Here is a 25,554-nt window from a genome sequence, read left to right as displayed (position 1 = left end):
TCACCTACTCTTGTTCTTATTGGTGTCCTTTAGTAGTGGTTTCTTTGCAGAAATTCAACCATGTAGGCCTGATTCACATAGTGAACAGTTGATGTGTCTGTTACTTGAACTAAGTGAAGCATTTATTTGGGCTGCAATTTCTGAGGCTGGTAACTAAGAAACGTATCCTCTGCAGCAGAAGTAACTCTGGGTCTTTCCTGTGGTGGTCCTCATGAGAGCCAGTTAACTCTAATGAACGTGATCCTCTGCAGCAGAAGTAACTCTGGGTCTTTCCTGTGGTGGTCCTCATGAGAGCCAGTTAACTCTAATGAAATCTGCAGCAGAGGAACTGGGTCTTTCCTGTGGTGGTCCTCATGAGAGCCCTCTGCAGCAGAGGTAACTCTGGGTCTTTCCTGTGGTGGTCCTCATGAGAGCCAGTTAACTCCAATGAACGTATCCTCTGCAGCAGAAGTAACTCTGGGTCTTTCCTGTGGTGGTCCTCATGAGAGCCAGCTTCATCATAGCGCGTAATGTTTTTGCAACTGCACTTGAAGAAACGTTCAAAGTTCTTGACATTTTCCGGATTGACTGACCTTCATGTCTTAAAGTACCGATGGATTGTCATTTCTCTTTGCTTATTTGAGCTGTTCTTACCATAATTTGGACTTGGTCTTTTACCAAGTTGGGCTGTCTTCTGTATACCTGATTGGCTCAACATAACTGATTGGCTCAAACAAATTAAAAGGAAAGAAATTCCACAAATTAACATTTAACAAGGCGCACCTTTTAATTGAAATCAATTCCAGGTGACTGTATGTGTGCGTGTTGCTCTGTGTTTGTGTGTTAGTGTGCGCAGCTGACCTCAGGACTACAACCCCGTTCTGGGAACTGTTCTGTCTACTCTTTATGGATGCTGTGAGGCTTCAGTCAGGCCAGCTCCCAAACACCCCACCTTCCCCAGTTTATCACATCAGAGCCTATGGAATAGATGAGGTAGCTATTAACTATACACTCACCGGACAGTTCATTGGGTACACCCATCTCGCACTGGGTCGGACCCCCCTTTACCTCCAGAACAGCCTGCATTATTCAGGGCGTTCTATAAGGTGTCGGAAACGTTCCACGGGTATGTTGGTTCATGCTGACGCGATGGCATCACGCAGTTGTTGCAGAATGGATGGCGGTACATTCATGTGAACAGCCCGTTCCATCTCATCTCAAACATGTTCTATTGGGTTGAGGTCTGGGGACTGACCAGGCCGGTCAAGTCAACTGAACTCACTGTCATGTTCCAGGCAATGCTTTTCCACTCCTCAATTGTCTAGTGTTGGTGACCGTGTGTCCACTGGAGCCTCGTCTTGTTTTTAGCTGATAGGAGTGGAACCCGGTGTGGTCGTCTGCTGCAATTGCCCGTTCTGCACACCCCTGTTGTACTGCACTGTTATCTGTCTGTCTGCAGCCCGCCTGTTAGCTTGCACCATTCTTGTCATTCTCCTTCAACAAGCAGTTTTCAACCACAGGACTGCCACTAACTGGAGTTTTTTTTAAATTTGTTGCGTCATTATCGGTAAACCCTAGACACTTGTGTGTAAAAAGCCCAGGATGGCGGCTGTTTCTGAGATACTGGATCTGGAGCGCCTGTCACCGACGATCATACCACCATCAAAGTTGCTCAGGTCAATTTTCAGCCCGAGTTGGGCATCTCCGGCGCGGCCCACGCTTGGATTGCGTCCTACCTGACAGGTCGCTCCTACCAGGTGGCGTGGCGAGAATCTGTCTCCTCACCACGCGCTCTCACCACTGGCGTCCCCCAGGGCTCTGTTCTAGGCCCTCTCCTATTCTCGCTATACACCAAGTCACTTGGCTCTGTCATAACCTCACATGGTCTCTCCTATCATTGCTATGCAGACGACACACAATTAATCTTCTCCTTTCCCCCTTCTGATGACCAGGTGGCGAATCGCATCTCTGCATGTCTGGCAGACATATCAGTGTGGATGACGGATCACCACCTCAAGCTGAACCTCGGCAAGACGGAGCTGCTCTTCCTCCCGGGAAGGACTGCCCGCTCCATGATCTCGCCATCACGGTTGACAACTCCATTGTGTCCTCCTCCCAGAGCGCTAAGAACCTTGGCGTGATCCTGGACAACACCCTGTCGTTCTCAACTAACATCAAGGCGGTGGCCCGTTCTTGTAGGTTCATGCTCTACAACATCCGCAGAGTACGACCCTGCCTCACACAGGAAGCAGCGCAGGTCCTAATCCAGGCACTTGTCATCTCCCCGTCTGGATTACTGCAACTCGCTGTTGGCTGGGCTCCCTGCCTGTGCCATTAAACCCCTACAACTCATCCAGAACGCCGCAGCCCATCTGGTGTTCAACCTTCCCAAGTTCTCTCACGTCACCCCGCTCCTCCGCTCTCTCCACTGGCTTCCAGTTGAAGCTCGCATCCGCTACAAGACCATGGTGCTTGCCTACGGAGCTGTGAGGGGAACGGCACCTCAGTACCTCCAGGCTCTGATCAGGCCCTACACCCAAACAAGGGCACTGCGTTCATCCACCTCTGGCCTGCTCGCCTCCCTACCACTGAGGAAGTACAGTTCCCGCGCAGCCCAGTCAAAACTGTTCGCTGCTCTGGCCCCCCAATGGTGGAACAAACTCCCTCACGACGCCAGGACAGCGGAGTCAATCACCACCTTCCGGAGACACCTGAAACCCCACCTCTTTCAGGAATACCTAGGATAGGATAAAGTAATCCTTCTCACCCCCCTTAAAAGATTTAGATGCACTATTGTAAAGTGGCTGTTCCACTGGATGTCTTAAGGTGAACGCACCAATTTGTAAGTCGCTCTGGATAAGAGCGTCTGCTAAATGACTTAAATGTAATGTAATGTAATGTCAATCGCTTTTGCCCATTCTAACGCTCAATCGAACACCTCTCCCTGCTTTATGTAGCAAGCCACGGCCATGTGACTCACTGTAGGAGCGATCCATTTTCGTGAATGGGGTGGTGTACCTAATAAACAGGCTAGTGAGTCTCTGTTTACTTTTACACTTTCTCTGGCCTCTTTATGGGGTTGTGTTCAGTTTTTGTGCTTACAATGTGATCCTGCTTGCCAAGCGCAGGGAAAAAGTGTTTTTCCTGCTTGGTGAGGAGAGAAATGACCTCATGTACAGACGTCTCACCAGATATTTTGATAAACACTTTATTGCACCTGCACAGTATTAATCCAAGATATATATCTTACGTTTACTCTCAGAATTGTATTTTTAACTGAGCGGTTATAGCTTTGGAGTTACATTCTCTCGCTCCACAGCAATGCACTTTTTGTTTAACGTAACATCAGATCAAATGTTTAAGGGTTGTCTTAAGAACATGGCTCTTGAAGAGCCAGATCTCCCATTTCAAGGCAGTGCCTTTAGAAAATATTCACACCCCTTGACGTTTTCCACATTTTGTGTTACAGCCTGAATTTAAAATGTAAGTGTCACTGATCTACACACAATACCCCATAAAGTCAAAGTGGAATTTTGTTTTTAGAAAATATTAGAAATTAATAATAAATTAAAGGCTGAAATGTCTTGTCGATATTAAACCATTTTGCTATGGCAAGCCTAAATAAGTTCAGGAGTAGAAATGTGCTTAATAAATCACATAAGTTGCATGGAGTCATTCCGTGTTGAGTAATAGTGGTTAACATAATTTTTGAATGACTACACAATCTCTGCACCCCACACGTGCAATTATTTCCAAGGTTCCAATCGAGTAGTGAATTTCAAGCGCAGATTCAACCACAAAGTCCAGGGATGTTTTTCAATGCCCCGCGAAGAAGGGCACCGATTGGTAAATGTGTTAAAAAAAGGCGCTCAATATCGCTTTGAACATGGAGAAGTTATTAATTAGGCTTTGGATAGTGTGTCAATACACCCAGTCACTACAAAGATACAGGCGTCAACCTAACTCAGTTGCCGGAGAGGAATGAAAGTGCTCAGGGATTTCACCATGAGGCCAATGGTGACTTTAAAACAGTTACAGAGTTTAATGGCTGTGGTAGGAAAAAACTGAGGATGGATCAACAACATTGTAGTTAAGCCATAATACTAACCTAAATGACAGAGTAAAAAGAAGGAAGCCTGTACAAAATAAAAAATATTCCAAAACATGCATCTTATTTGCAACAAGGCAGTTAATTAAGCAATACTGCAAAAATGTGTAATTTACTTTTTGTCCTGAATACAAAGCGTTATGTTTAGGGCAAATCCATCACTTCACTGAATACCACTCAAAATATTTTAAAGCACGGGGTTGGCTGCATCATGTTATGGGTATGCTTGTCATTGGCAAGGACTAGAGTGTTCTTTTTTGGGGGGGATAAAAAAAACAGAATACAGCTATAGGCACAGGCAAAATCCTAGAGAAACACCTGGTTGTCTGCTTTCTAACAGACACTGGGAGACTAATTCAGCTTTCAGCATGACAATATCCTAAAACACAAGGCCAAATTTACATTGGAGTTGCTTACCGAGACGACATTGAATGTTGCTTAGAGACCTACAGTTTTGACTTAAATCGGCTTGAAAATCTACGGCAAGACTTGTAAATGTCTGTCTAGCAATTATCAACAATCAACTTGATAGAGCTTGAATAATTTAAAAAAGAATAATGTGCAAATATTGTACAATCAAGGTGTAGACACAGCTATAATCACCACTAAAGGTGCTTCTACAAAGTATTGACTCGGGTGTGAATACTTGTGTAAATCAGATTTCTGTATTTAATTTTCAATACATTTGCAAAAATGTCAACAATTTTTTTTCTCACTTTGTCATTAGGTGGTATTGTGTGTAGATATTTTGAATTCAGGCTGTAACAAAACAAGATGTGGAATAAATCAAGGGGTATGAATACTTTCTGAAGGCACTTTAGATACTTTTCTAAGCCCACCATTTCCTGTGTCTATCCCTATTGAGGGTCTTCTATTTGAGGCATGATGCAATTATGCAGGACAGAATCCAGACCTCGTTCACCTAACCTTGATGCTCTGCGTTTACAGCAGATTAAAGGGACAATCTGTTTTTTCAAACAACAAAGCCTTCTAACTGCTAAAAATGTATGAACCAATCCCAGATTGCCTCTTTTTAAAGGGCCCTCTTTATCCTGTCCTCCCTCCTCTACCTTTCCTTCCCTCCGGCCTGCTTGATGTGCTGACGTCACTCTCTCACACCGGCCTGAGGCTCGTCACTAGCACCCTGTATATTGTACAGTCTACCCTCCCTGGGCCGTGAGGCGTAGCTGAGGTGCCTGCTGACACTATTTACTACAGCCCTAAACCTCGGAGCAGAGGTTGAATGCAGAGGCCACAGGGTACTGAATAAGTCTCAAATTGCACCCTATTCCCTATATAGTGCACTACTTTTAACTAGGGCCCATAGGGAATAGGGTGCCATTTGAGATGCACTCACTGATCTCTGCATAAGCCTGAAGGGTGTGTACTGCAGAACGAGGTATCAGGCAAAGGAAAGGAACGAATAATATGCCTCTGTGGATGGAGTGCGCGAGGAGACTCGTCAGGAACGTTTGGGTGTCCTGGTTCATTGGAAGTGGAATTGGAGCACAGCTTTTTAAAATGTCTGAAATACTGCCGTGGATTTAACATCCATACTTGTCGTTTTGGAGTGTATATGTTGTTTATTTTCAGTGTCAGGAGTCAGTCCCAAATTGCACCCTATTCCCCATATAATGCCCTACAGAGCCCTATGGGTGTCATTTAAGACTCACGATAGGCTACGTCTCTATGCTGCAGTCTACTCTGTGGTGTTATCCAAGGGCAGTGTGATTTGTTGAAAGGGCTGTGTGTGGGAATGAGAGGGTTATAGAGACTTATTACCTGTGTTGACAATGTGCAGGCTCTCGCCGCGTCATCTGACCCATTTATACTTTACTCTGTAAAACCAGATGAGGAATAAATATGCAGGAGGGGTTCGGAGGGGGGCGTGCATTGTTTCTACGCCCGCTCCTTTTCCAAAACCTTGCTCTGACCTCTGCAACGCGGGCCCCTTGCTAGTGCTGAACTGTGTCACTCAGCGAGCACGCGCTTTGCACAACTTGCCCTCCCGACCCCGGCATCTTGTTTTTCTCTCCTCGTCAAAGGCTGAGGTTGTGCTGCGACAACTGTATGCAAGAACGGCTCCAACATACACACTGTACACATATACATTAAATAGATATGAATAAACACAGACAGGACAGCCTTGCTCATTTTTCTGTCTTTGTTTCACTCTCTTTGGAGGAAAACAGTAAATCGCAGTCTGACAAATACAATGCACATACCAGCAATGGGTTGTTAATTCCTAGGCTTACTGATGGCCCTTCAGTTATAGTAGGTCTGGCCTTCCTCACTGCTAACCACATCCAGACATGTGTGTTTCTCTCTCTCTCTCTCTGTGTGTGTGTGCGTGGGTGTGTTTGCGTGGGTCTAGGGGGCAGGCAAGAGATCAGCCTCTCAACAGTACTGTCATCCCACCATCTGTTCTGTGATTGGTTTAGTTTGTTATTGATCCAATCAGCCTATCAATCAACAACACACACTGTTTGTTGTCCTATAATAACAGCATGATCTATCATTAGACAACCTCATGTTGAGTGACACGTAAAGATATACACGGGATTGGAGAACAGCGTGTTGAGCAGCTTCATACTGTGCTCTTATAACTGGTTAGAACCTCAATTAAAAAGATGCCCATGAGATGTCATTAGTTGGCCAATCAGTTCAGGGGTAGCTGTGCGTACTGTGTTTGGGGGAGGGGGAGTTACAATCTGTAGAAAATCTTGAAGCCAGCTAATAGAATTGTCTTCATTTCAATGGTTGTGTTCCAAACGGCACCTTATTTTACAGTGCACTAGGGTGTCATTTGGAACACAGACAATGTGTTTGAAGATTGGGTGTCATTGTGGCTTTAGATTGTGACTGGAAGGGAGGGACTTCTACACTCTTAGAAATAAAGGGTTCTCCTTTTGCCCTCGGAACAGCCTCAGTTCGTCGGGGCATGGACTCTACAAAGGTGTCAAGTATAGATAGAGGACTCTTAATATCTGTGACAGCATGGGCAGTGCCATTGAGGCTATCTCCATTTTAAAGTAGTTAATGTTCTTCTTCATTGGCTGTTTGCTCCCAACTCATACAAATCTCTACCCAGTTGACTACTTTAAAATGGAGGAAGCCCTCAATGGCTATGTCCATGCTAAAACAGATTATACCCATGATGAGTCCTCTTATCTCTGACAACAGGCACAACTCTGATATGTTTTTCTGAAAACATTTTAAGTTGACGAAATGCCGCATTCATCCACATATCAGTGCATTCATTTTTTTTTTTTTTACCTTTATTTTACTAGGCAAGTCAGTTAAGAACAAATTCTTATTTTCAATGACGGCCTAGGAACAGTGGGTTAACTGCCTGTTCAGGGGCAGAACGACAGATTTGTACCTTGTCAGCTCGGGGATTCAAACTTGCAACCTTTTGGTTACTAGTCCAACACTCTAACCACTAGGCTACCCACTAGGCTACTCCATAACAATGTAACCATTACGAAACTTCTATTCAATCAAATGACCAATACAAAAACATGACCTAATTCGAGACTGTCTCATTGACCTTTACCAAAACTTCCTCACTTTGTGGGCTTCTTTTCGTGGACAGATTTTGGGCTGAGTAAAACCTCTCGCTTCATCTCTTCCTTTCTGTCTACGTCAGAGATGGTCACTAGAAGTCCGGTGACACTTTTGCCCCAGCCTCTGCTAACACACCTAAGTGATCAACTGATCATGGCCTTCAGTTTAGAATGCAATTTGTTTAGTCAGGTGTGTTCGCTAAAGGGATGGGGAAATAGTGTGATAATTAACCACGTCCCCGAGAACTGGAGTGAACCATCCCTAATCGACTGTACGCACTTACCTACAGTAATAATAATCGTCTAAGAAAAGAAAATGCTGAGGTATGAGAATAAACTATGTAACCGAAGCCTTAATTAGTGTTACTGTAGCTAGTAAATGAGAGAATGAGGTTGTTACTGTAGCTAGTAAATGAGAGAATGAGGTTGTTACTGTAGTTAGTAAATGAGAGAATGAGGTTGTTACTGTAGCTAGTAAATGAGAGAATGAGGTTGTTACTGTAGCTAGTAAATGAGAGAATGAGGTTGTTACTGTAGCTAGTAAATGAGAGAATGAGGTTGTTACTGTAGCTAGTAAATGAGAGAATGAGGTTGTTACTGTAGTTAGTAAATGAGAGAATGAGGTTGTTACTGTAGTTAGTAAATGAGAGAATGAGGTTGTTACTGTAGTTAGTAAATGAGAGAATGAGGTTGTTACTGTAGTTAGTAAATGAGAGAATGAGGTTGTTACTGTAGTTAGTAAATGAGAGAATGAGGTTGTTACTGTAGTTAGTAAATGAGAGAATGAGGTTGTTACTGTAGTTAGTAAATGAGAGAATGAGGTTGTTACTGTAGTTAGTAAATGAGAGAATGAGGTTGTTACTGTAGTTAGTAAATGAGAGAATGAGGTTGTTACTGTAGTTAGTAAATGAGAGAATGAGGTTGTTACTGTAGCTAGTAAATGAGAGAATGAGGTCGTTACTGTAGTTAGTAAATGAGAGAATGAGGTTGCTGACTGTAGCTAGTAAATGAGAGAATGAGGTTGTTACTGTAGTTAGTAAATGAGAGAATGAGGTTGCTGACTGTGTTTAGGAGATAATGTAGTCTGTTAGTGAGGCCTCAGCAGCTGGTGATTTGTTTAGTATCACAGTTGGTTTGTTTGAAGACAACCAATACCCCTTACATCTCTCCCTCATTCATCCCCCCCCCCTCCTCGCTCACCTCTTCCCTTCCCTCGCTGCCCTGTTCCCCCCTCCTCGCTCACCTCTTTCCTTCCCTCACCTCTTTCCTTCCCTCGCTGCCCTGTTCCCCCCCTCCTCGCTCACCTCTTCCCTTCCTCGCTGCCCTGTCCCCCCCTCCTCTTTCCCCCTTCCCTTCGCTGCCCTGTTCCCCCCCTCCTCGCTCACCTCTTCCCTTCCTCGCTGCCCTGTCCCCCTTCCCCTCGCCCTCCCTCTTCCCTTCCCTCGCTGCCCTGTTCCCCCTTCCCCTCGCTCCCCCCCTCTTCCCTTCCTTCGCTGCCCTGTTCCCCCCCCCTCGCTCCCCTCTTCCCTTCCCTTTTTGGCTTTTTGAAATGTAGAGATGAAGGAGAGAGAGGCACAAAATAATAAATAAACACATTTTGCCTTTGGTTGCCTTATTTCAATTTGCAGTTAGTGTTTTAAGATGGCCTGAGACATGACATGTCTCTCTCATTTGACTGGTTAGTGAATAACACAGTTTAAAATGATGAAATCTGTTTGGCTGATGGAGATGGAGATTTGCATTCATATTCACTGGTGTGTGTGTGTGTTTTGAGCCTTGCATTCCCTTCAGACATATCTTACTGTGTATGCTCAATTGTGAAAAGGCTACACCTAACACTTGGGTACATGAATAGTTTGTAAGGTGTTTGAAACCAGTGCAGACTTTTTATTGCTTGTAGTCTGATAATTTGTGACACTGAACAGCCCACAGTTGAAAATCCAATGCCAGAAAATCTAACTGACTGATTGTCTATTGTCTATAGAGAGATGCAAAGGTCTGAACAGAGCTGCACAATTAAACCTTTATTAAATCCAGGAAGTCCAATTGAGATGAATGATGAATGGAAAGGAGTTTATTTTCTTGAAGATGTTATCCTTTCATGTCCTTCATCCCTTCTCTCTCATAGTGTCCAGTGTTGAGAGAATATACACACACACAGAACTACCAACCTGTGTCCTACTGTTGCTGGAATGGATCAGCATTAATGCCTAACATCAAGCCTCTGTGGTTAAGAGAGGTTCATAACACACCTGGGATGCATCCCAAATGGCATCCTGTTCCCTACACAGTGCTCTGGTCAAAAATAGTGTATAGGGTGCAGTTTGGTATAAAGCCCAAGTCATTGTGATTGGATCTGAGAGGGGGAGGGGTACTTGGGTGTGAGGGGAAGGTCAGGGGTGGTATGATCAACCACTCCTGGGAACTCTACAATATTCAGAATATCTCGAGAGGTATAGAAAGCAATTGCCAGAAGGCAGTTTTCAATTGTCATCCTCCTGTTCTGAAACCAATCCATGCAGGGATGGAACAAAACAACGTGGCCCTGCCTTGTCTGTTTTATTTGACTTTGACTGGAGCTGGCAGTCCATCATTTGGGATGGTGATCAGTTAGTCTGGAAGGTTCTGCCCAGGGTTTCTGGACTGTATTCCAAATGACACCCTATTCCCTAAATATGGCACTACTTTAGGAAAAGTAGTACGCTATGTATGGAATAGGGTACCATTTGGGATGGAGCCTGGGCTTCAGTGACATGGATACCACAGTGATAAGCCACAACATCTCCTCCCTGGCAAGCAGAGGGAGAAAACCACCGCTGTCTAAGTATAGTTGTTGTGATTGGTAATGCAATACAGCTGTGACCATGAAATCAGGACTTAGTGTAATTAGCTACTTTGAAGCGGCGATTTAATACCAAAATCTCAATAATAACAAAATACCAGGGAATCTGGTGCTACTTGATGTTAATCTGATATCCTAGCCTCTCGTCTATGTATTTTTCTCTTTAACAACCATGCATTTTTGTGGGAGAGAGTAGAGCGACCCAACCTGGGATAGATTTAGGAGTGTCTGTGTGCCAGCCAGACACAGATACACATTCAAGTACCCTCACTGGGGGAGCCTAACACCACATATGCATTATTTGAAAGAAAGATATTTCCATGTATAAAATGACAGTATTATTAAAGTGACATTTTCCCTACTGTAGAGTGTTCCATGTTGGCCCACACACACTGGGATATTGGATTGAGTTGCTGTGGGTGGGTGCAGCACTTGCGTGAGGTCTCTGATTGTTGCTATGCAGGTTAGATCATCACTCAGGGTAGGAATTTGTTCCATTATTTCTGCTAATTTGATGAATCAAAGTGGAGTTCAGAATTACTAGAACTAAGAATGAGTCCAGCAGAAATGTTTAGTACAATAATCATAATTATAGAGCTTTTGGGGGATTGAAAAGTGCCTGCAGTGGCAGGGATTTGAATATGAAAGAAGATACTATTCTGAGTTTACACATACATTATTACAAACATTCATTTGAAAAGGATATTGTACACTGTAACAACAAAAACATAATACCAATTTAAAGCATTTTCCCTCAAACTATAGTATGTTTTTTCAATCCTCAGAGCTCAAACCAACTTTGAGTTTTCAAAACAGCAGGCCTCGTTTGGCCTTTTCAGTTAATCCCTCTAAACTCCCAATTGGTTGTTGATACAATACTCCTAAACTGTATCAAAGCTCATTTGGCTGACCGCTGCTCACCAACAACAATGTAAGCTGAGAGTGCACTAGTTGATTATCAGGCACAAACAAGCCAAATCAGACCCACTTTCAGCAAATTCACTCACCCCACTAGACTCTGGGGCCTCTCGGCTCAGCTCACGACTTCAACTGTTTAAGGCCTGTTTGGAGCGGCCATAGGGGGAATGGGGGAAGCACGGCTGACGTGGCTCAGGGAGGCATTAATGAAGTGTTTTCAGATGGGATGGCTTTGTAGCCCTGAAACTCAATGGTCCCCATACAACACCCATACTGAACACCACCACTACCACATCTGCACTCCAAATGGCACCCAGTTATTTATTATAGTGCACTATTAGGTGAAAATATAGGGAATAGGCTGCTTTTTGGAACCAGCTCATGGCTCACTACAACCTACTGCTCCCCAAATAAAGAATAAGAGTATTAACTAAGCCATGTGTTTCACACGCACACACACACCTTCTTTAACTTGGACTGTCTCGTCCATTGTGCTGTGTGTTATGGTACAGTGTTGTCCTCTGTGGTGTTTTAATGAAGTTGTGCGATATTAATGGCTGGCTCAACCCCGGGCTAATGCTGCCCCTGATAATTCAGCTGTGCGTTAAATTCAGTAACTGTTTTGTTAAACATTTTTCACCAGGGCTGGCGAGGAACCAACAAGGCCATCGCTCTGTGTATATTACTGAGTAATCTAATTTGCACATGCTGTATTTAATGTATACTTATACTCGGAGTGTGGTGTCAGGAAAATAACCTCACACTCAACGTCAACAAAACTAAGGAGATGATTGTGGACTTCAGGAAACAGCAGAGGGAACACCCCCCTATCCACATCGATGGGACAGTAGTGGACAGGGTAGTAAGTTTTAAGTTCCTCGGCTTACCCATCACAGACAAACTGAATTGGTCCACCCACACAGACAGCATCGTGAAGAAGGCGCAGCAGTGCCTCTTCAACCTCAGGAGGCTGAAGAAATTTGGCTTGTCACCAAAAGCACTCACAAACTTCTACAGATGCACAATCGAGAGCATCCTGTCGGGCTGTATCACCGCCTGGTACGGCAACTGCTCTGCCCACAACCGTAAGGCTCTCCAGAGGGTAGTGAGGTCTGCACAACGCATCACCGGGGGCAAACTACCTGCCCTCCAGGACACCTACACCACCCGATGTCACAGGAAGGCCATAAAGATCATCAAGGACAACAACCACCCGAGCCACTGCCTGTTCACCCCGCTATCATCCAGAAGGCGAGGTCAGTACAGGTGCATCAAAGCTGGGACCGAGAGACTGAAAAACAGCTTCTATCTCAAGGCCATCAGACTGTTAAACAGCCACCACTAACATTGAGTGGCTGCTGCCAACACACTGACTCAACTCCAGCCACTTTAATAATGGGAATGGATGGGAAATTATGTAAAATATATCACTAGCCACTTTAAACAATGCTACCTAATATAATGTTTACATACCCTATATTATTGATCTCATATGTATATGTATATACTGTACTCTATATATCTACTGCATCTTTATGGAATACATGTATCACTAGCCACTTTAAACTATGCCACTTTGTTTACATACTCACCACACACATACACACGTTCCATTACAAACCAAGATGGCATAGCAGTTCAGACGTCTTTTGTCCTCGTCTTGTCGTGTCGTGTATATATATATTTACAACTTTTTTCACATACATTTTATTTTTATTTTCCATCAACTCATCTTCAAAACACTCTCCTGCAACCCGCCTCACCAATTTATATTTATAAAAAAGTATTATTTACCTCAAATCTGTAATCCTCCAAGAAGCTAGCCAGAAACTCCAAGAAGCTAGCCAGAAACTAGCCAGAAGCTAGCCAGAAGCTAGCCCAGAAGCTAGTCCAGAAGCTAATCAGAAGCTAGTTCAGAAGCTAGTTAGCTTCTTTCCTGGCAAATCGTTAGTATTCAGCTAACCACGGTTTGTGGTATCATCTATCCTTTAGCTCGAAAATCTATCGCCAGTTTTGTACGGCGCAGCGCGGCTCGGAACGGAACATACCGGATTTCAACTGCTCTCTGGACATTCATACCCGGATCTCACAGCTAGCTAGCTGCTATCCGTGTGACTATCGGCTTTCGTCGATTCCGGAGCAAACATAATTATTCCGGAGCTAGCCAGCTCCGTCAATCACTCCTGAGTTCCATCAATCACTCCTGGGCTGCAGTCACCTATCCGGACCCGTTTTACTGCCTACGCGGAGCCCCACCGGGCCTTCACAACTGGACTGCCGACATTATCTACCCGAAGGAGATCCGGCTGGCTCCTCCGTCGCGACGTTACCTGAATGCCCATCTGTGGCCTGCTAACCGTTAGCTGTCTTACCGGCTGCTATCTGAATAGACAATCGGACAATTGATTTATTTTTATTATTATTATGTTTTCTTCTTGGGCCTCTATAACTATATCTATTGTTTTTATTTTTGTTGTTGTTGTGTGATTTGGAATAATCCCCTCTACCACACGGAACCCCACTAATCTACTGACGGAACGCAAGAGGTGGCTAACAACAGACCTCCATCCTATGCTAGCTTGCTACCGATGGCCTGGCTAGCTGTCTAAATTGCCGTGACCCCCAACCAACCTCTCCACTCACTGGACCCTTTTGATCACTCGACTAAGCATGCCTCTCCTTAATGTCAATATGTCTTGTCCATTGCTGTTCTGGTTAGTGTTTATTAGCTTATTTCACTGTAGAGCCTCTAGTCCTGCTCACTATACCTTATCCAACCTATTAGTTCCACCACCCACACATGCAATGACATCTCCTGGTTTCAATGATGTTTCTAGAGACAATATCTCTCTCTTCATCACTCAATACCTAGGTTTACCTCCACTGTATTCACATCCTACCACACCTTTGTCTGTACATTATACCTTGATGCTATTTTATCGCCCCCAGAAACCTCCTTTTACTCTCTGTTCCAGACGTTCTAGACGACCAATTCTTATTGCTTTTAGCCGCACCCTTATTCTACTCCTCCTATGTTCCTCTGGCGATGTAGAGGTGAATCCAGACCCTGCAGTGCCTAGCTCCACTCCTATTCCCCAGGCGCTCTCTTTTGACGACTTCTGTAACCGTAATAGCCTTGGTTTCATGCATGTTAACATTAGAAGCCTCCTCCTTAAGTTTGTTCTATTCACTGCTTTAGCACACTCTGCCAACCTGGATGTTCTAGCTGTGTCTGAATCCTGGCTTAGGAAGACCACCAAAAATTCAGAAATTTTAATTCCAAACTACAACATTTTCAGACAAGATAGAACTGCCAAAGGGGGCGGTGTTGCAATCTACTGCAAAGATAGCCTGCAGAGTTCTGTCCTACTATCCAGGTCTGTACCCAAACAATTTGAACTTCTACTTTTAAAAATCCACCTCTCAAAGTTGCCGCCTGCTATAGACCACCCTCTGCCCCCAGCTGTGCTCTGGACACCATATGTGAACTGATTGCCCCCCATCTATCTTCAGAGCTCGTGCTGCTAAGCGACCTAAACTGGAACATGCTAAACACCCCAGCCATCCTACAATCTAAACTTGATGCCCTCAATCTCACACAAATTATCAATGAACCTACCAGGTACCTCCCCAAAGCCTTAAACACGGGCACCCTCATAGATATCATCCTAACCAACTTCCCCTCTAAATACACCTCTGCTGTCTTCAACCAAGATCTCAGCGATCATTGCCTGCATCCGTAATTGGTCAGCGGTCAAACGACCTCCACTCATCACTGTAAAACGCTCCCTGAAACACTTCAGCGAGCAGGACTTTCTAATCGACCTGGCCGGGGTATCCTGGAAGGATATTGATCTCATCCCGTCAGTAGAGGATGCCTGGATATTTTTTTTAAATGCCTTCCTTAACCATCTTAAATAAACATGCCCCATTCAAGAAATTTAGAACCAGGAACAGATATAGCCCTTGGTTCTCCCCAGACCTGACTGCCCTTAACCAACACAAAAACATCCTATGGCGTTCTGCATTAGCATCGAACAGCCCCTGTGATATGCAGCTGTTCAGGGAAGCTAGAAACCATTATACACAGGCAGTTAGAAAAGCCAAGGCTAGCTTTTTCAAGCAGAAATGTGCTTCCTGCAACACTAACTCAAAAAAGTTCTGGGACACTGTAAAGTCCATGGAGAATAAGAACACCTCCTCCCAGCTGCCCACTGCACTGAGGATAGGAAAGGAAACACTGTCACCACTGATAAATCCACCATAATTGAGCATTTCAATAAGCATTTTTCTACGGCTGGCCATGCTTTCCACCTGGCTACTCCTACCCCGGTCAACAGCACTGCACCCCCAACAGCAACTCGCCCAAGCCTTCCCCATTTCTCCTTCTCCCAAATCCATTCAGCTGATGTTCTGAAAGAGCTGCAAAATCTGGACCCCTACAAATCAGCCGGGCTAGACAATCTGGACCCTTTCTTTCTAAAATTATCTGCCGAAATTGTTGCCACCCCTATTACTAGCCTGTTCAACCTCTCTTTCGTGTCGTCTGAGATTCCCAAAGATTGGAAAGCAGCTGCGGTCATCCCCCTCTTCAAAGGGGGAGACACTCTTGACCCAAACTGCTACAGACCTATATCTATCCTACCATGCCTTTCTAAGGTCTTCGAAAGCCAAGTCAACAAACAGATTACCGACCATTTCGAATCTCACCATACCTTCTCTGCTATGCAATCTGGTTTCAGAGCTGGTCATGGGTGCACCTCAGCCACGCTCAAGGTCATAAACGATATCTTTAACCGCCATCGATAAGAAACATTACTGTGCAGCCGTATTCATTGATCTGGCCAAGGCTTTCGACTCTGTCATTCACCACATCCTCATCGGCAGACTCGACAGCCTTGGTTTCTCAAATGATTGCCTCGCCTGGTTCACCAACTACTTCTCTGATAGAGTTCAGTGTGTCAAATCGGAGGGTCTGCTGTCCGGACCTCTGGCAGTCTCTATGGGGGTGCCACAGGGTTCAATTCTTGGACCGACTCTCTTCTCTGTATACATCAATGAGGTCGCTCTTGCTGCTGGTGAGTCTCTGATCCACCTCTACGCAGACGACACCATTCTGTATACTTCCGGCCCTTCTTTGGACACTATGTTAACAACCCTCCAGGCAAGCTTCAATGCCATACAACTCTCCTTCCGTGGCCTCCAATTGCTCTTAAATACAAGTAAAACTAAATGCATGCTCTTCAACCGATCGCTACCTGCACCTACCCGCCTGTCCAACATCACTACTCTTGATGGCTCTGACTTAGAATACGTGGACAACTACAAATACTTAGGTGTCTGGTTAGACTGTAAACTCTCCTTCCAGACCCATATCAAACATCTCCAATCCAAAGTTAAATCTAGAATTGGCTTCCTATTTCGCAACAAAGCATCCTTCACTCATGCTGCCAAACATACCCTTGTAAAACTGACCATCCTACCAATCCTCGACTTTGGCGATGTCATTTACAAAATAGCCTCCAATACCCTACTCAACAAATTGGATGCAGTCTATCACAGTGCAATCCGTTTTGTCACCAAAGCCCCATATACTACCCACCATTGCGACCTGTATGCTCTCGTTGGCTGGCCCTCGCTTCATACTCGTCGCCAAACCCACTGGCTCCATGGTCTCTACAAGACCCTGCTAGGTAAAGTCCCCTCTTATCTCAGCTCGCTGGTCACCATAGCATCTCCCACCTGTAGCAGACGCTCCAGCAGGTATATCTCTCTAGTCACCCCCAAAACCAATTATTTCTTTGGCCGCCTCTCCTTCCAGTTCTCTGCTGCCAATGACTGGAACAAACTACAAAAATCTCTGAAACTGGAAACACTTATCTCCCTCACTAGCTTTAAGCACCAACTGTCAGAGCAGCTCACAGATTACTGCACCTGTACATAGCCCACCTATAATTTAGCCCAAACAACTACCTCTTTCCCAACTGTATTTAATTTATTTATTTATTTTGCTCCTTTGCACTCCATTATTTTTATTTCTACTTTGCACATTCTTCCATTGCAAAACTACCATTCCAATTGTATTTACTTTGCCACCATGGCCTTTTTTGCCTTTACCTCCCTTCTCACCTCATTTGCTCACATTGTATATAGACTTGTTTATACTGTATTATTGACTGTATGTTTGTTTTACTCCATGTGTAACTCTGTGTCGTTGTATCTGTCGAACTGCTTTGCTTTATCTTGGCCAGGTCGCAATTGTAAATGAGAACTTGTTCTCAACTTGCCTACCTGGTTAAATAAAGGTAAATAAAAAAATCTCATATGTATATACTGTACTCGATACCATCTTCTGCATCTTGCCTATGCCGCTCTGTACCATCACTCATTCATATATCTTTATGTACATATTCTTTATCCCTTTACACTTGTGTGTATAAGGTAGTAGTTTTGGAATTGTTAGTTAGATTACTCGTTGGTTATTACTGCATTGTCAGAACTAGAAGCACAAGCATTTCGCTACACTCGCATTAACATCTACTAACCATGTGTATGTGACAAATACATTTGATTTGATTTGAGGTAGTTGTCTCAGGGTTAGAGGAGGTTAGGGTTAGAGGAGGTTAGGGTTAGAGGAGGTTAGGGTTAGAGGAGTTTAGGGTTAGAGGAGGTTAGGGTTTGAGGAGGTTAGGGTTAGAGGAGGTTAGGGTTAGAGGAGGTTAGGGTTAGAGGAGGTTAGGGTTAGAGGAGATTAGGGTTAGAGGAGATTAGGGTTAGAGGAGGTTAGGGTTAGAGGTGTTTAGGGTTAAAGGAGGTTAGGGATGGAGGAGGTTAGGGTTGGAGGAGGTTAGGGTTGGAGGAGGTTAGGGTTGGAGGAGGTTAGGGTTGGAGGAGGTTAGGGTTAGAAGAGGTTAGGGTGAGAGGTTAGTGTTAGAGGAGGTTAGGGTTAGAGGAGGTTAGGGTTAGAAGAGGTTAGGGTTAGAGGAGGTTAGGGTTAGAGGAGGTTAGGGTTAGAGGAGGTTAGTGTTAGAAGAGGTTAGGGTTAGAGGAGGTTAGTGTTAGAGGAAGTTATGGACAGAGATTGGTGTTAGGTTTAGAGGAGGTTAGGTTTAGAGAAGGTTAGTGTTAGGTTTAGGGTTAGAAGAGTTTAGGGTTAGAGGAGGTTAGGGTTAGTGGAGGTTTGGGTTAGAGGAGTTTAGGGTTAGATGAGTTTAGGGTTAGAGTAGGTTAGATTTATAGAAGGTTAGTGTTAGGTTTAGGGTTAGAAGAGTTTAGGGTTAGTGGAGGTTAGGGTTAGTGGAGGTTTGGGTTAGAGGAGTTTAGGGTTAGAGGAGTTTAGGGTTAGAGTAGGTTAGATTTATAGAAGGTTAGTGTTAGGGTTAGAAGAATTTAGGGTTAGTGGAGGTTAGGGTTAGTGGAGGTTTGGGTTAGAGGAGTTTAGGGTTAGAGGAGTTTAGGGTTAGAGGAGTTTAGGGTTAGAGTAGGTTAGATTTATAGAAGGTTAGAAGAGTTTAGGGTTAGTGGAGGTTAGGGTTAGTGGAGGTTTGGGTTAGAGGAGTTTAGGGTTAGAGGAGTTTAGGGTTAGAGGAGTTTGGGGTTAGAGGAGTTTAGGTTTAGAGAAGGTTAAAGGGAGGGTTACCTGAGATAGTTACAAGGTTTTGGGTTAGGGTCAGGGTTCGGGGGTAGGGTTAGTTTTAGGGGGTGCAGGTTTAAACGGAGGGTTACCTGAGGTAGTAAAGAGGTGTTGCTGGAGCCGTATTTTAGACTTGAATTACATCAGAACTCTTGAGAGCTGTTATAAACACAATAAACTGAATTATGGAAACCCAATATCTCTTATAAAGCCTTATGAAACTGCATATATACACTGTCTATTTCATACCCACTTTTACTGTCCTATTGGCAATGATAAGGAACATTTTAGTTGTATTCTTGCCACGCAACGCCAATCAAACAAGGAAAGCACATAATTATGTTATTGCAGTTCTTATTCCCAACTGGTAATTTGGCTACAGTAAGATTGGCTCTCCTTTAGTGTGTATAGAACTCCTCTGTTTCTGAGCTGGTGACCCAGTAGGACAGATCCTTTAAAGGTCAACTGCTCCTTAGAACCAACTTCTCTGGTTTTAAATGGCCTATGTGGCATCGATAGAAACATTGTGCTACAAAGTGTAAATAGGATCATTTTGATTTGTGAGTGAGTTCGTCACGATTTACTGGACAGTTGGTTATGGATTACGATCTTGCCCAGTGCTCACTAACACGAGAGAAGCAGCAGTGCTGATTGCGTTCTATCAGCTGTGCATTCTCTATCCAATCATAGCATCCACAACCTCCCGACAGTGAGACAGACCTGCCAATTACGCAGCGCCTCAGACTAGTTTAGATAAGACAACATGTCGCCAGTGTTATGTTGAATAACCCTTGGCCCATAGCCATGTGGAACTTGTTTGTGGGTGTTGCGAATTTTTCATTGACAGCCGTATCGGTCCACTAATACAGGAGTAGTAAAGGCCCAGTGCACTACTTTTCCAACGCTGCAGGCGGCTATATCGGTCCGCTAATAATTTTGTACAAATTTCTATTTATTTTATTTGTTACGACAATCAATTGGCCCTAAGCCCTTTATGGAGTGACAACCTACTGGTGTGTTTGATGCTGTCAATCACTCAAATCTGTCTCAATTCTCATTTTGTCAAAAAAAAAGTGGCAATCAGAGCGCACTTGTATCCCAACTGCAACTTGTCAATATTCCAAAACCCATTCACAGGCATCTTGTGTCCCACCCAGTGACTTGATAAGCTAATTGTGCCCTGGCTGCTCAATGTGCCTGCTAGCTAGCTTCATTGACAAACACCGAGTTGGATCTCCGCTAGCTAGCGAATGATTTTGGGCACTGATAAACAGCGTGTAACTTCTGCTTGTTTTACGATAGTTTGACAGCTTGCAGATGATAACATAATAGACCACTCAAACTCAACTCTGGACCTTGAAGACAGTTTCCCTGCATTTTTTCATCGTTCCCATCTAATCAGGGACTGATTTAGACCTGGGATCCCAGGTGTGTGCAATTAATTATCAGGTAGAACAGAAAACCAGCAGGCTCCGGACCTCATAGCGTAGGAGTTGAGTACCGCTGATGTAGACATTATTGTTCTCAGAAATCAGTCCTGAGCGTGCAGCCAAAATATGACAGATTTCTTGATTTATCTTAGATTCATTCTGACTTTAAGGAAGTGACTATTTTGAGGAAGTGGCTATGTTGTTGCTATGGTGACTCAAGAGGGAAAAACAACAGCACCTGCCAGGGTACGATATGCGAACATAACACCCACATCAAACCACAACCCCAAGACAACTCTCTCTTCGCATCAGTCATGGCCAAATCAGGAAGTGCAGTCCCCCTTTAAAAGGCATACTTTAAAGTAACTGTCCAGTGAAGTGCAGTCCCCCTTTAAAAGGCATACTTTAAAGTAACGGTCCAGTGAAAACTTTTAAAAGTTCATATTGTAAAAATAATGTTGACACATCCTATAATCTTATTTGTGGCCAAAGCATAAATTGGAGGGGGAAACCCTTCAAAAACCCCACCTCAAACTCTGACATTTCAAAAATGCTTCCTATTTCCTCATAGAGGAGGATGAGCAGGCCAATCAGTGGTTGACGCACATTAATATTTGTAATGACCGGTATACGCCCACACCATTCTGTTGTTTGGGTACGCCCACACCATTCTGTTGTTTGGGTACGCCCACACCATTCTGTTGTTTGGGTACGCCCACATCATTCTGTTGTTTGGGTACGCCCACATCATTTTGTTGTTTGGGTACGCCCACATCATTCTGTTGTTTGGGTACGCCCACACCATTCTGTTGTTTGGGTACGCCCACATCATTCTGTTGTTTGGGTACGCCCACATCATTCTGTTGTTTGGGTACGCCCACACCATTCTGTTGTTTGGGTACGCCCACATCATTCTGTTGTTTGGGTACGCCCACATCATTCTGTTGTTTGGGTACGCCCACATCATTCTGTTGTTTGGGTACGCCCACATCAGAGAGAGCAGATGTCTTCTTGCCAAAGAGGAACACCTGGGCTGTCACTAGCGATGGAGGGAACATGAGAGGGAGAACGGGTCTAAACTGTGTCTCTGTTGGGAGTCCAGAGGCATGATAATCTGCAGAGTCCGCTCTGGGATTGTTGATCCCTGCTCAGGCACATTGTTTATTTTCACCATTTCACACAAGAATTTTAATGTATTTCTTTGACCTTTCATTTTTCTGGGAGACTTTGACTGTTTAGGATACCTGCTTCTTCCCCCATAGTGTATAGCCCTGGGTCAATTAAGTTGTCATGGAGCTGGAGATTAAACATTTGTAGCTAGATGCTGAGTAGAGCCGAGGCAGAGTGATTTAGCTCCATCTTGAAAGATCTTTGCTTTGAGAGAGTTGTGTGTTGCTCTGTGTCACAGAGCGAGGTAGTTTCTCATCATGTCAGGACATGAAGATGAAGGGGACAAGTTGTCCCAGTCTGGCAAAATGATGGTTCTGATTTTTGTTATTATTTAATCTATCATTTAAATAATTGTTTAACTTTGTTGATATCGGTCAAATGAAGGCCATTTTGTTTTGTTTTCTTGTGTGTGCAGTTTTCATTAAATCAACTAATATGTTTTTGATTATACTAAAGACATGTTATTTCCCTCTTCCCCTCTTTTGTGTACTAAGATCAAAAGAAAAGTACCCGTCTCGTATTCAATGGAAAAGAACATTCAAATGTTTAAAAATTTAATAAAATAAAATACTGTTCTTTAAAATCAAAACAGATTTTATTTTGTCAAAATCAAACTAATTCCATTTTCTTTTATCTTTAAAAAAAATTACAAATGTTCCACCAGGATTGTAGGGCCTATTTTACAAGATAAAGCTGTGTGAGGATTAGGATTGTGAGCTGAGAAATAGCTCTCTATTACCCTTTTACACAGTGACAATTTCAGGGGCTATGCCTTTGGAGTAGGAATTTGTTTAAGCTGTGGGCCTTCCTATAAGACCCGAGTCAGCTAAATGCACATGGGCAGTGTCAACCATAACGAGCTGTGACAGGGGCATTTAGTGGTTGTAATTCAAATCTAATTCAGAACATCTTCCCTGAAGTCTCTCAGGCCTCTGAAACGACCGCCGTCGATGGAACACTCATGGTCCCAATCAGGTCCTCCGCATAGCAGCACGCTGATGTGTCAACAAGCGTGGTTACAAAAACAGCACTACCTTAACCAGAGAAAACACATTTACAATACACCGTCAGTCCAGGAGATAGAGACCCGAGCGGGCGGCGTTCAGGCGCAGCACCGAACCGTTCCATACGGGAGAACGTGCACTGGGCTTGTAATTGGGCTGGCGCTGTTTAAAGTCACAAAGTAACGTAACATAAATAAGTGGAAATCTGCTTCGCATTTGGCCCTTGCCACCATGGATACCGTTATGTAGGATCCCCTCATAGCATTGTACTTGACTGAGCCACCTTTTTGAACTGCTTCCAATAGAAATAACATCACCTAGAATTGTGGGTATGACTGATGAGGGGAAAGAAAACACACAGAGAACAGTTCAATGAAGAGCCAAAGGAAATCAGTGACGTTGTCCCAGAAGGTACTCTATTCCTGGGCACAGTAACTGAAAGGTCGCTGGCTCGAATCCCCTAACCGACTAGGTGTAAAATCTGCCGGGGCACTTTACTCTAATCACTCATGTAAGTCGCTCTGGATAAGAGCGCCTCCTAAATTACAAAAAAATTGGAACGCAGAAAATGGGACCACCATTTGCCCTTGTTTTGGTCATAGATGAGAGCAGAGTTAAAACCTTGAACAGTTACGATTCTCATAATCCCTCGAACTGCACACCGTTTACCTCACGTCTTTTCCCAGAGATGTACTTTCCTTCTGAATATGTTCAGCCTATTTATCTGTGTGTTTAGAAATGGCTAATGGGGCCATTTTCAATATTCGAAAAAAATCAGTACATGGCGAATTGGACGATTCTGGAGTCACCACACCACACCTCAAAAGTAGCCAACTTTTCTTCAGTCGTATCAATTTCATAAAAGTGGGTCCTTACTTTTCTTCAGTTGTGTCAATTTCAATACAAATGTGGGTCCTTACTTTTCTCGCTAGCTAACGTTAGCATATTCACTAACTAGCTACTAGGGTTTCTGTTAGGAAAATGTGGCACTAGACATTTTAATTTACCCATATGCATTGGGTGCATAACCTGATTAGGGCGTCCACCAACGGTGCTCAGAATGAAGGAAATCACATTTCGATTATGGTAATTCATATTAACAGAATATGCAAGTCGAGGATGCAACAATGTGTGGTCCTTCTTACCGAATTCTAATGCGCACTTTGAAAATATTAGAATAACTGCCAACAATTTACTTTTCCTCAGCCAACAAGACGAGTAACAAACAAAACCACGACCCTACAGTTTGTCAATCTACTATCCCCCATTGTTGAAAAGTTGACCTTTTCTATTGGTCAGCTTGTTTTAAAAGAAATGGCCTATTCCAAACAGATTCAGGGACATGGGTTGCTAATATGACTAGGATTGTGCCTTTGGCTACCGGACAATGAAAGAAAGTCCATATAAAATAATGACCTCCCAAGGATATGGTTGTAAGAACCGACACTGGAGATTAGAAGCAGGTACAGAGAGTGAACATTTCATTTACACAGACATGGAACAGGACAGGAACAGCGTCAGAACTGGGTAATACAACGGACACATGACAATTAATGCTGAAGCCGGGAACAGAGCTGGAGAACAGACAGATATAGGGGAGGAAATAAGACAAGTGATTGAGTCCAGGTGAGTGCAATGAATCGCTGATGCCCGTGACGAGGGAAGCAGGTGTGCGTAATGATGGTGTCAGGAGTGCATAATGCACGGCAGCCTGGCACCCTCGAGAGCCAGGCAGGGAGAGCGGGAGCAGGCGTGACAATGGTCTGATTTTGGCTAGGCTACTTTGAAGCAAGGTAAGACATGCCTCATATATAGTAAAACGTTCAGGTTTCAAACAATTAAGTATATGTTTTCAAAATGCTTACAGCCTCCAGCTCACTGCAAAGCGGCTGTCTGGCAGGTTTTCCGCTCAAAGCTCCTATATCTGTATGCTGTACGTGTGTGATAAATAAAATACATAACAAATATACAGGAGCAAATTTAATTTCATAAATTATGCAAATTGACTAATAGACTAATAACTTGACCAGTCATGTATTTACACCGACTGGTATTTCCATCAATTAATAAGCTAAAAAGTATTATTTCTCAATGGGATTTTTTTTCTTATTCTCTCTGACAAATGGCCAGCGCCAATTGTATTTATCGGCTTTAAAAAAAAAATATCGGCCAATTGCTGGTTATTGCCGGCTAACGGAAATCCTGCTAGCTAGCTAAGGACATCTAACACATGCAGCAGTTTCATGGAACTAATCCATTGTGATTTAATTATAATGTCAATACTAGCTACAGTGGTTGGCTAGCTTGGAGCAAGTATTTAGTGTTGTGTGCATTGCATCTGTGCACTTAGCTAGCTACCATCCCATCGCCATCATAGCATATATGAAGTGTGACTTGCACATGACATTTAACCGTGGATTGACGGAGAAAATGCTCTCTCTTTATTCCTTTTTAGTTGTCACTCCTGTTGGCTCTCCATTTGGGGGTTCATGCTCTCTGATTGGCTCAAAGTCAGCTGACAAGCATTTTGAATCTGCACTGTAAAAAAGGAAGTGTTGAATCTACTTAATAAAATTAAGGCAACAAATGTACACACAATATTATTAAGCAGATGTATTAAGCAAAATAAAACGTTGAATAAGGTATTTGAATTTCTGGATAATATGAGTTAATGTATCACAAATATTTTTTAAAGCCAAAATAGTGTATCATGACATTGTGTAATGTATTTCATAATTTTCCATTTAAGCCCACTTTGTTGAGCACAGTGCTTAATCCACCAGCAGTAACTGGAGACAAACTGCAAGTATTGCATGGTGCTGCATTTGCCTTGTTGTTGGGAATGGATGGTATCATCATTGAACATAAATTTGCCTGACGATTTTGATATCTGTTCATTATCCA

The sequence above is a fragment of the Oncorhynchus nerka genome, linkage group LG12 (assembly GCF_034236695.1).
Source record: "Oncorhynchus nerka isolate Pitt River linkage group LG12, Oner_Uvic_2.0, whole genome shotgun sequence".
Classification (NCBI taxonomy): domain Eukaryota; kingdom Metazoa; phylum Chordata; class Actinopteri; order Salmoniformes; family Salmonidae; genus Oncorhynchus; species Oncorhynchus nerka.
Note: the sequence above shows the minus strand (reverse complement) of the source record.